Below are 8,987 nucleotides of genomic sequence, written 5' to 3'. Positions count from 1 at the left end.
CAAAGTTATTCTAATTATTGTTACATTTGTAATTTGCAATTCTTATCGAGCTTATAGTTGTTGCCCACCGGAAGCGATCAAGGATCGCGGGCCTTCGAGTAGGAGTCGCCTTAGGCTCCGAACGAAGTAAATACCTTTGTGTCTTTGTCTTTATTTTATTCCGCTACGTCTTAATTACTCCGATAATTTTCTGATAATCGTACGAAATAGCCACGAGCGCTATTCACCCCCCCCTCTAGCGCGGTCTCGATCCAACATTTTGCATACAAGGAAGAGGTATAACTAGTATTTAATTTCCGCATCATACTAGTTAATTTTTCTTTGTATAAATACCAAATACAAGAGGCATACGATTCTTGTTTTTCGAGTTTAATTTCGATGTTGTGTTCTTTTTCTTTTTTCCTTGTGATTTGATTGTTCCTTTTGGTTAACCTAGAGTTATATAAGGAAATTAAATATTAACTTTCCTTAAAAGGCTTTGTCTAGTCGGTGGTGGTTGCTCCCATATCCAAGAAGGCCAAGTGCCTCGCCATGCAATACTGGAAGCAAATTTTGGAAACTAATATTTAATTGAATTGATAACCTAGGTGATTTGGATCAAACGTGTTAAGTTCCGCAGGAGATCCAAATCTAAACCTAAAAGAACATATAAGTTAAACTTGGAATCAAACGTGTTAAGTTCCGCAAGCGATACAAGTTTAACTTAAAAGGACACATGGTAGCTAGGAAAGGTTCAGATCACGTACAAAATTTTTGTACAGTGGAGTCATTGGGTTTTCCGAGTAGCAACCAACAAAGGGTTGGGTCTATTTGACCTTGGTTAAATCCTTTTGATATTAGATAATTGGACAGATGTTCATACCAAGCTCTAGGTGCTTGTTTTAGTCCGTATAGGGACTTTTTTAGTCTAAAGACATAATTTGGTTGTTCTACGTCCTCAAATCCTGGAGGTTGACCAACATATACCTCTTCTTTAATAAATCCATTTAAAAAAATGGATTTTACGTCCATTTGAAATAGCTTGAATCTTTTGTGTGCTGCATAGGCCAGCAACATTCTAATGGATTCAAGTCTTGCTATAGGGGCATAGGTCTCATCATAGTCTAGTCCTTCTACTTGACTGAACCCTTTAGCTACTAATCTAGCTTTGTTTCTGACTATTTCACCTTGATCATTTAATTTGTTTCTAAAAACCCATTTAGTGTCAATTATGGATTTATCAACGGGTTTAGGCACTAATTCCCAGACCTGATTTCTTTCAAATTGGGTCAATTCTTCTTGCATTGCTAGAGTCCAATCTGGGTCTGGTAGGGCTTCTTCTATAGTTTTGGGTTCAATTTTTGAAATCAGGGCTATTTGGCTCTGGTTCCTATAAGATGACCTAGTTCTGACTCCTAAAGGTGGATCACCCAAAATTTGGTCAGATGGGTGATTTGTGTTTGTTCTTGTTGGTCTTATATCATTTGAGCTTGTGATTTGTTCTTCAGATTCAATAGGTTCAGGTTGAATTTCGTCATCTTCTCTGTTTATTAAGTTAGCATTTTCATTTATTATGTTGGGTAATTTATTTTCTTCATCAAATATTATATTTGTTGTTTCTTCTACTTTTAGGGTATTTTTGTTATACACTCTATATGCCCTACTGGTTGTTGAATACCCTAAAAATATTCCAGGGGTTGTTTTTGATGTAATTTCCCTAAGTAGTCTTTAGTGTTCAAAATGAAGACTTTACACCCAAATACTTTTAAATAGTTTAAGTTGGTAATTTTATTATAATAAATTTCATAGGGTGTTTTATTTTGAAATTTGTTAATTAAAATCCTATTTTGAATGTAACAGGCTGTATTAACTGCTTCAGCCCAGAATTCATTAGATAGTTTATATTCGTTTAACATGGTCCTAGCAGCTTCTTGTAGGGTTATGTTTTTCCGTTCTACTAGACTATTTTGTTGAGGGGTCCTAGGGCAGGAGTATTCATGTTTGTACCCATTTATTTCACAAAATTCAGTAAAGTTGTGATTTTCAAATTCTCCCCCATTATCGCTTCTGATTCTTTTTATGTGAGTGTCTTTTTCATTTTCTATTAATTTGCAAAAGATTTTAAATGTTTCAAAGGTTTTATTTTTAGTTTTTAAAAATTTTACCCAAGTATATCTTGAGTAGTCGTCGATTATTACTAGGCAATATTGGTTTTTGTTTAGTGACTTGGCTCCATGCGAATCAAACAAATCTAGGTGAAGGAGCTCAAGTATTGAAGTTGTTCTATTTAAGTTGGTTAATTTATGGGTTGATTTGGTTTGTTTACCCTGTTGACAAGCATTGCAAATTGAACTTTCAACAACTTTTAATTTGGCTTATTTTTGAAATAAGTCTGGTGTGAGTGTGACACAGTCTCCTATGCCATAACTCAGTTTATTCTTGTTGTGTCAGGAGACACTTTGTTGAGAATGTTGGTAGGTTAATTGTGTATACATTATTTCTTCTAATGCCCTTAAGTATAATTTCAGTGTTATAAGCATTTTTAATTGTACACCCAGATTTGGTAAAGTTAACTAAGTATTCACTATCACATAATTGGCTAATGCTGAGTAAATTAAAGTTAAAGTTTTCAACTAATGAGACTTTTCGAATAATAAAGTCTAAGTTGAGTTCGATGTTACCTCTTCCGATTACCTTAAGTTTACCGTCGTTGTCGAATACAACTGAGCCTAGATTCTTTAACTTGAGCCTTGTGAACTTCAATTTGTCTCCAGTCATGTGTCTGGAGCATCCATTATCCAACATCCATTGATCCAATTCCTACACATAAAGTATCTAAATTGGAATCATTTTGATGAAAAGATAGTTCGATTGAGGTTAGCTACATTTAAAGTAAGAAGATTGGTTTAACCTAATTGGATTTAAGTAGGTGTTGGTTAGGTTAATTAAATTGGTTAAGATAATGTTAAATAAATTTTTGAAAGAATTTTAAATAAGTTTTTAAAAGAATTTTCAATAAGTTTTTTAAAATAATTTTTAAATAAGTTTTTAAAAGAATTTTTAAATAAGTTTTTAAAAGAATTTTAAATAAGTTTTTAAAAGAATTTTTAAATAAGTTTTTAAAAGAATTTTAAATAAGTGTTAAAAGAATTTTAAATAAGTTTTTAAAGAATTTTAAATAAGTTTTTAGAAGAATTTTTAAATAAGTTTTTTTAAAAGAATTTTAAATAAGTTTTTAAAAGAATTTTTAAATAAGTTTTAAAAGAATTTTAAATAAGTTTTTAGAAGAATTTTTAAATAAGTTTTTTTAAAAAGAATTTTAAATAAGTTTTTAAAATAATTTTTAAATAAGTTTTAAAAGAATTTTAAATAAGTTTTAAAAGAATTTTAAATAAGTTTTTTAAAAGAATTTTTAAATAAGTTTTTTAAAAGAATTTGATTTAATTTGATTTTAATATGATTAATTTAATTTAAATTTAATTTTAATATGATTAATTTAATTTTAATATGATTAATTTAATTTTAATTTGATTTTAATTTGTTTTGTCCTTAGTCATCTCACCCGATCTAGATTTTTCAATCAGGGGATCCTACAATTTTGTGAGATGCATTAGGTTCGATTATAAGGTTTGATTTAACTTTGTGTTAGATTTAGGTTTAGCTTTGGGCTCAGCAAACATGCATTCTTTGGATAAACCTCTGAGCTATGGTGAGTCACTTGGACATCATTAAAGTAACCATGCCTTCAAAGTTTTCCAAATAGTCCTATCCACTGAACTTAGTACAAAACCTTGGTCTAACTGGTTAGGATCCATAAAGGGTAGCTTCGGTCAGTTCCACTTAGCCAAATGCACCAGGTCGAAGTCATATCTTCCTAGACATGCATAGACTAAGTTTCCCTAACGTACTATCATCCAATACTTCACCAGTACCGTGGGTCAAGTTAAACTTAGCCCTTCTAGTGCTAATTACCCTGCCGGGTAGGTTACGTTCGGTTACCCTGTCGGGTATATTCCTTTTGGAGGTGCCAGCTATTCTGGAGCCTCCTTTAATTATGTTCCTTTAAGATTAAAATAATTTTAATTTAACTAATTATTTATTAAAATGATTCAATTTAATTGTTTATTTATTAAGATGATTTAATTATTTATTTAATGTATTTGTTTGTTATGATAATTTTCTTTTTGCTCCCCTGGATCATAGTCTCGATAAGGTCTATCAAGGTAATTGACTTGATCCTTGGGGACCCAATATCGACCAAGTCCAACTTGATTGACCAAGTTGGACTTAGGTACCCATGCTTGGACTACATTTTTATTTGATCTATTGACTAAGGTTAGATAGGATCGATATTTCTTTTTGGTCTTAAAACCTAATCCAGATTTGTTGTAAACGACTCTTTGTATCCCAAGAATTAGGTCAAGATTCTTGCAGCCTAAAGAAAACCATTCCAACATTTTCTTCAAGTCCTTAACCTAAGTTTTCAGACTGGAGTTTTTGTCCTCAAGCTTTTGGACTTGAGTTGAGTTTCCAGTCTGAACTGGGTCAGGCAAGGATTCAAAGTTGGTCACTTCTTTGAGGGTGGTTACCTCCTTAAGAAGTGACTTGATCCTAATGTTCGATTTTGCTAATTTTCGCATTAAGTAGTTTACTAAATTGTGTAAACGCGGGATACTTACAGCGGGGTTAGGCCCTTCAGAAACGGATACGGACTCAGCTTCTAATTCGTCCTCGCTTCTGGATTCTTGAATGTACTCCCGAGCTGTCATCGCAAGAAAACTCGTCTGTTCGAGTTCTTCGTCGTTGGACTCTTCCGAGGATGACTCGTCCCAGGTCGCCTTCAGAGCCTTCTTTTTCTGTTGCTGCTTCTTTGCATCCTTTTGATTTGGCCAGTTGGCTTTGATGTGCCCCTTCTGATTACAGCCGTAGCATGTCACTTCAAATTTTACTTTTGACTTTGGTTGAGCCTCCTTGGATTGAATTGCCTTCTTGAGATCCTTCTTGGTGAAGCCTTTCTTTTTCTTGTAGAGTTTCCTTACTAGGTTGAGGAGCTCAGTCGTAAGTTTGTTGTCTTCATCATCAGAGTCAGGTTCTTCTTCTAACTCTTGTTCAATTATGCGCCTCGATCTCGATTCACGCGTTCTGCTAGAACCTGCAACGAGAGCTATACCCTTCTTGACCGAGCGTGCATTAGTCTGCTCATGCAGTTCAAATTCAAAAAAAAAGTTCATCTAATTTAATGGAAGATAAATCTTTAGAAACCTTGTAGGCATCTACCATGGATGCCCACAAGGCATTTCTCGGGAAGGTGTTTAAAGCATACCTCAATATATCGCGGTTCTCCAGTTTCTGTCCGATCGCGTGAAGCCCATTGAGTAGATCTTGAATCCGGGCGTGGAGTTGACTAGCCGTCTCATTTTCCTGCATTTTAATGTTATATAATTTATTGAAAAGCAGATCTCGTTTACTCACCTTGGTTTCTGATGTATCCTCATGTAGCTCGATTAGCTTTTCCCATAGCTCCTTTGCACTTGAAAATGGTCCTACTCTGTTAAGTTCCTCCTTTGTCAGACCACACTGGAGTATGCAGGTAGCCTTTGCGTTTGCTTCTACTTTCTTTATCAGTGTTGCGTCCCAGTCCTCATATGGTAGTTGTTTGCCGGTGCTGTCAGTTGGTAGTTGGAGCCCAGTTTTGACAATCATCCAGACTTCAAAATGAGTCTAGAGATATGCCTCCATCCGGCCCTTCCAATACCTGAAGTTGTCTCCAGTGAAGAGCGGTGGACGAGCGGTGCTATAACCTTCTTGAAGTGCCATTCTAAAACCTGCGCACAAAAGACGGAGAATCTGTTCCAAGACTGGGTCTTGGATTAGTAGTGCGGGATATATAAAGAAAAAACGAACTCGAGTGGTGTTACACCAACTTCAAGAAAAAAATTGATTCGAACGAGAAATAGATCGGAATATAGTAATTATACCAATTCCGATAGACTCCAAAAAACTGAAAATACCACTAAAAATTGCTTAATTGGTGGTTGCACCAAATCAAAGCAACCTCGCTCTGATACCAATTGTTGGATTGAAAGCACTAGAGGGGGGGTGAATAGCGTTCGTGGCTATTTCACACATTTCGGAATCGTAAGAAAAAGTGTATCGAGTTAAAGCAGCGAAAAGATAAGTGGAACAAGCAAAAACACACAGAAGACAGAGGACACCAAGAGTTTACTTAGTTCGGAGCCTAGGGTGACTCCTACTCCAAGGCCCGCGATCGTTGATCGCTTTCGGTGGGTAACAACTATAGTCTCGAAAAGATGATTACAATTTGAATTACAGTTAAGTGCAAATAAAAGAAAAGCTATACCAACGAAACGAAAACAAAGAGATTTGGAGTTGTAATTCGTTGGAGTAGCAGAGAGTTGTTGGAGCGTTTGTAGCAGCGTACGAAGTAGCACAGGTTCTTATGTTTGTGATGTGATTCGGCTGCTTCCGAGGATCCTTTTTAGAGGCTCTGTGAGGCTGATCCAGATCCCCAAGTTTCGGGATCAGGCTTGACCCAAGGCGGATCGGTCGACCGATCCCTACGTTCGGTCGACCGATCAGACGGTCTTCTCCCATCCGATCTGCTCGCTCCGCTTCGATCTGGTCAAGTCTCATCCTCGGTTCGGTTGACCGATCCCATCGTTCGGTCGACCAATCAGCCCCTCTGACTCGACCAACCTGGCCTGATCCAGTCGACGCTGACCCTTGGTTCGGTCGACCGATCCCAAGGTTCGGTCGACCGATCCTCTGGTTGAGCCTGGTCCAATCTCTGGAAGTTTGATATGCTGGCTTGAGTGTTCGGTCGACCGATCCCAATATTCGGTCGACCGATCCTGGTCAGACCTAACCCTGCATAAAAATATTAGGTTCCTGCAAAACAGAGTTAGAGCACAAACGATAAGATGTAGAAATAGATTTGACAGTCTCCAGACTGTCCGGGTCTAACTTCGGATTTCCGACCGAAAGACCCTAGGTCGACCCGACGCCTACTGTTCCCTCTGCGGGGAAGGTGTCCTCACCTACTCCTCTTAGGAGAGTTTACCTGATGCCAGCTCGATCCTCCAGATCGACTGGACTTTTGCTCGGCACTCGATGCTTCCGGACTTTCTGCTGGACTCCCGCTTCCCGGCTCGTCCAGTCTTCCACCTAGTTCGCGACACCAGGACTTTCCACCTAGGGTTACCACCCCTAGGACTTTTACCTGAAGCCTTTGACTAGCCAAGACTTTCCGCATAGGGTTACTACCCCCTATGACCTAGGGTTACCACCCCCTAGGGTTTTTCACCCGCCAAAGTACCACTTAGGACTTTCCTGCAAGCTCCATGAACCTTGTTAGATAACAACATAACCTTAATTTTGAATTCCTTTTCCATTATCAAAACAATGGTTCGATCGTCGGATGCTTCCCGCACCAACATGTTGTTGATTATAGAATGAAACTGTGTCTTAGTAATCTAGGTTGATGATGTCCCTATGAGGAGCTCATAAGGATTGTCATGTAAACCCTACAAGTGGACCTAGTCCGGCATGACAATGAAGTTGAGTGGTACTACTCTTGAAGGTAGATATTAATTAAGTGAGTTGTCAGTAACTCATTTAATTAATGGGCATTCGATATCTTAAACACAGAGAGACTAACACACTCATGATAAGAAGGAACTCATATAGTAATATGGGATTGGTGCGGTAGTGCAATAATAACTCTTTAGTTGAATGAGATATTATTGATGAACTTGAGTTGGGTGATCGGGGCGAACATGGGAAGCTCAAGCTCATCGGGAGACCAAAACTAATTCCTCCTCTCGGTTCCTATTGTAGCCTCTTATTTATAAAGTCTTATATCACCAAACCCAACTTCTTACCCACCTTAAGGTGGTCGGCTAAGCCAAACTTGGAGCCCAAGCTAGGGTCGGCCAAACCAAGGTTAGATGGGTTCAAGTTGTGGCCGACCCTAACTTGGAGCCCAAGCAAGGGTGGCCGGCCACATTCACATTGTAAGAGAGTTTTAAAATTATAAATATTTCCTTTTATAGCTTTCTACAAAGGATTAAGAGAAAGGTTTGATATCTTTCCTTATTTGTAGTTAAAAGGAATATTTTAATTTTTTGATAAATTTTAAATCTTTCCTTATGTGGAAGCCATGGTTTTAAAAGAGAGTTTTAAAATTATAAATCTTTCCTTTTATAGCTTTCTACAAAGGATTAAGAGAAAGGTTTGATATCTTTCCTTATTTATAGTTTAAAGGTAGATTTTAATTTTTGATTAAACTTTCCTTTTGTAACCATCCACATGTTTTAAAAGAGAGTTTTTAATTTATAAAACTTTCCTTTTATAACCAACCATGAAGGGATTTATAGAAAGAAATTTTTTAATTAAAATTTCTTACCAGAAACAATTAAGGAAATTTTAATTTTTTGTTTAAAACTTTCCTTGTTTGGAGAACAAGGTAGGGGTCGACCATTAAAGGTTTATTAGGAAGTTTTAATTAAATTTTCCTTCATAGACATTGGCAAAGAATATAAAGAAGTTTTAATTATGTTTAAAACTTTTCTTATTTGCAAAGACCAAGGAATATAAAAGAGAGGGTAGAGGTGCCTCACCTCACAATAACACATCTATTATTCCTCTCCTCTCTTCCTTGGTGGTGGTCGGCCCTCTTCTTTCCCTATTCTTCTTCCTTGGTGGCCGGCAGCATCTCATCTCTAGGAGTTGTTGGTGGCCGGATCTTGTTAGAGGAAGAAGAAGAGATAGGAGGTATTGTTTCTTAGCATCCCTTAGAGCTTGGTTGGTGGCCAAAGTTCTTCATCTATAGGAGATTGTTGGTGGCCGAAACTTGGAAGGAAGAAGAAGGTTTTGGTGGAGTCTCGTCATGGTAGATCGTCGCCCACACGATGTCTGAGATAAGAAGAGGAATACAATAGAAGACCGTGAGGTCTATAAGCTACAAAAGGTATAACTAGTTATTTAAT

Source organism: Zingiber officinale, chromosome 5B (assembly GCF_018446385.1).
Source record: "Zingiber officinale cultivar Zhangliang chromosome 5B, Zo_v1.1, whole genome shotgun sequence".
Taxonomy (NCBI): domain Eukaryota; kingdom Viridiplantae; phylum Streptophyta; class Magnoliopsida; order Zingiberales; family Zingiberaceae; genus Zingiber; species Zingiber officinale.
The sequence above is the reverse complement of the archived record's forward strand: the minus strand, read 5'-3'. Positions refer to the sequence as shown.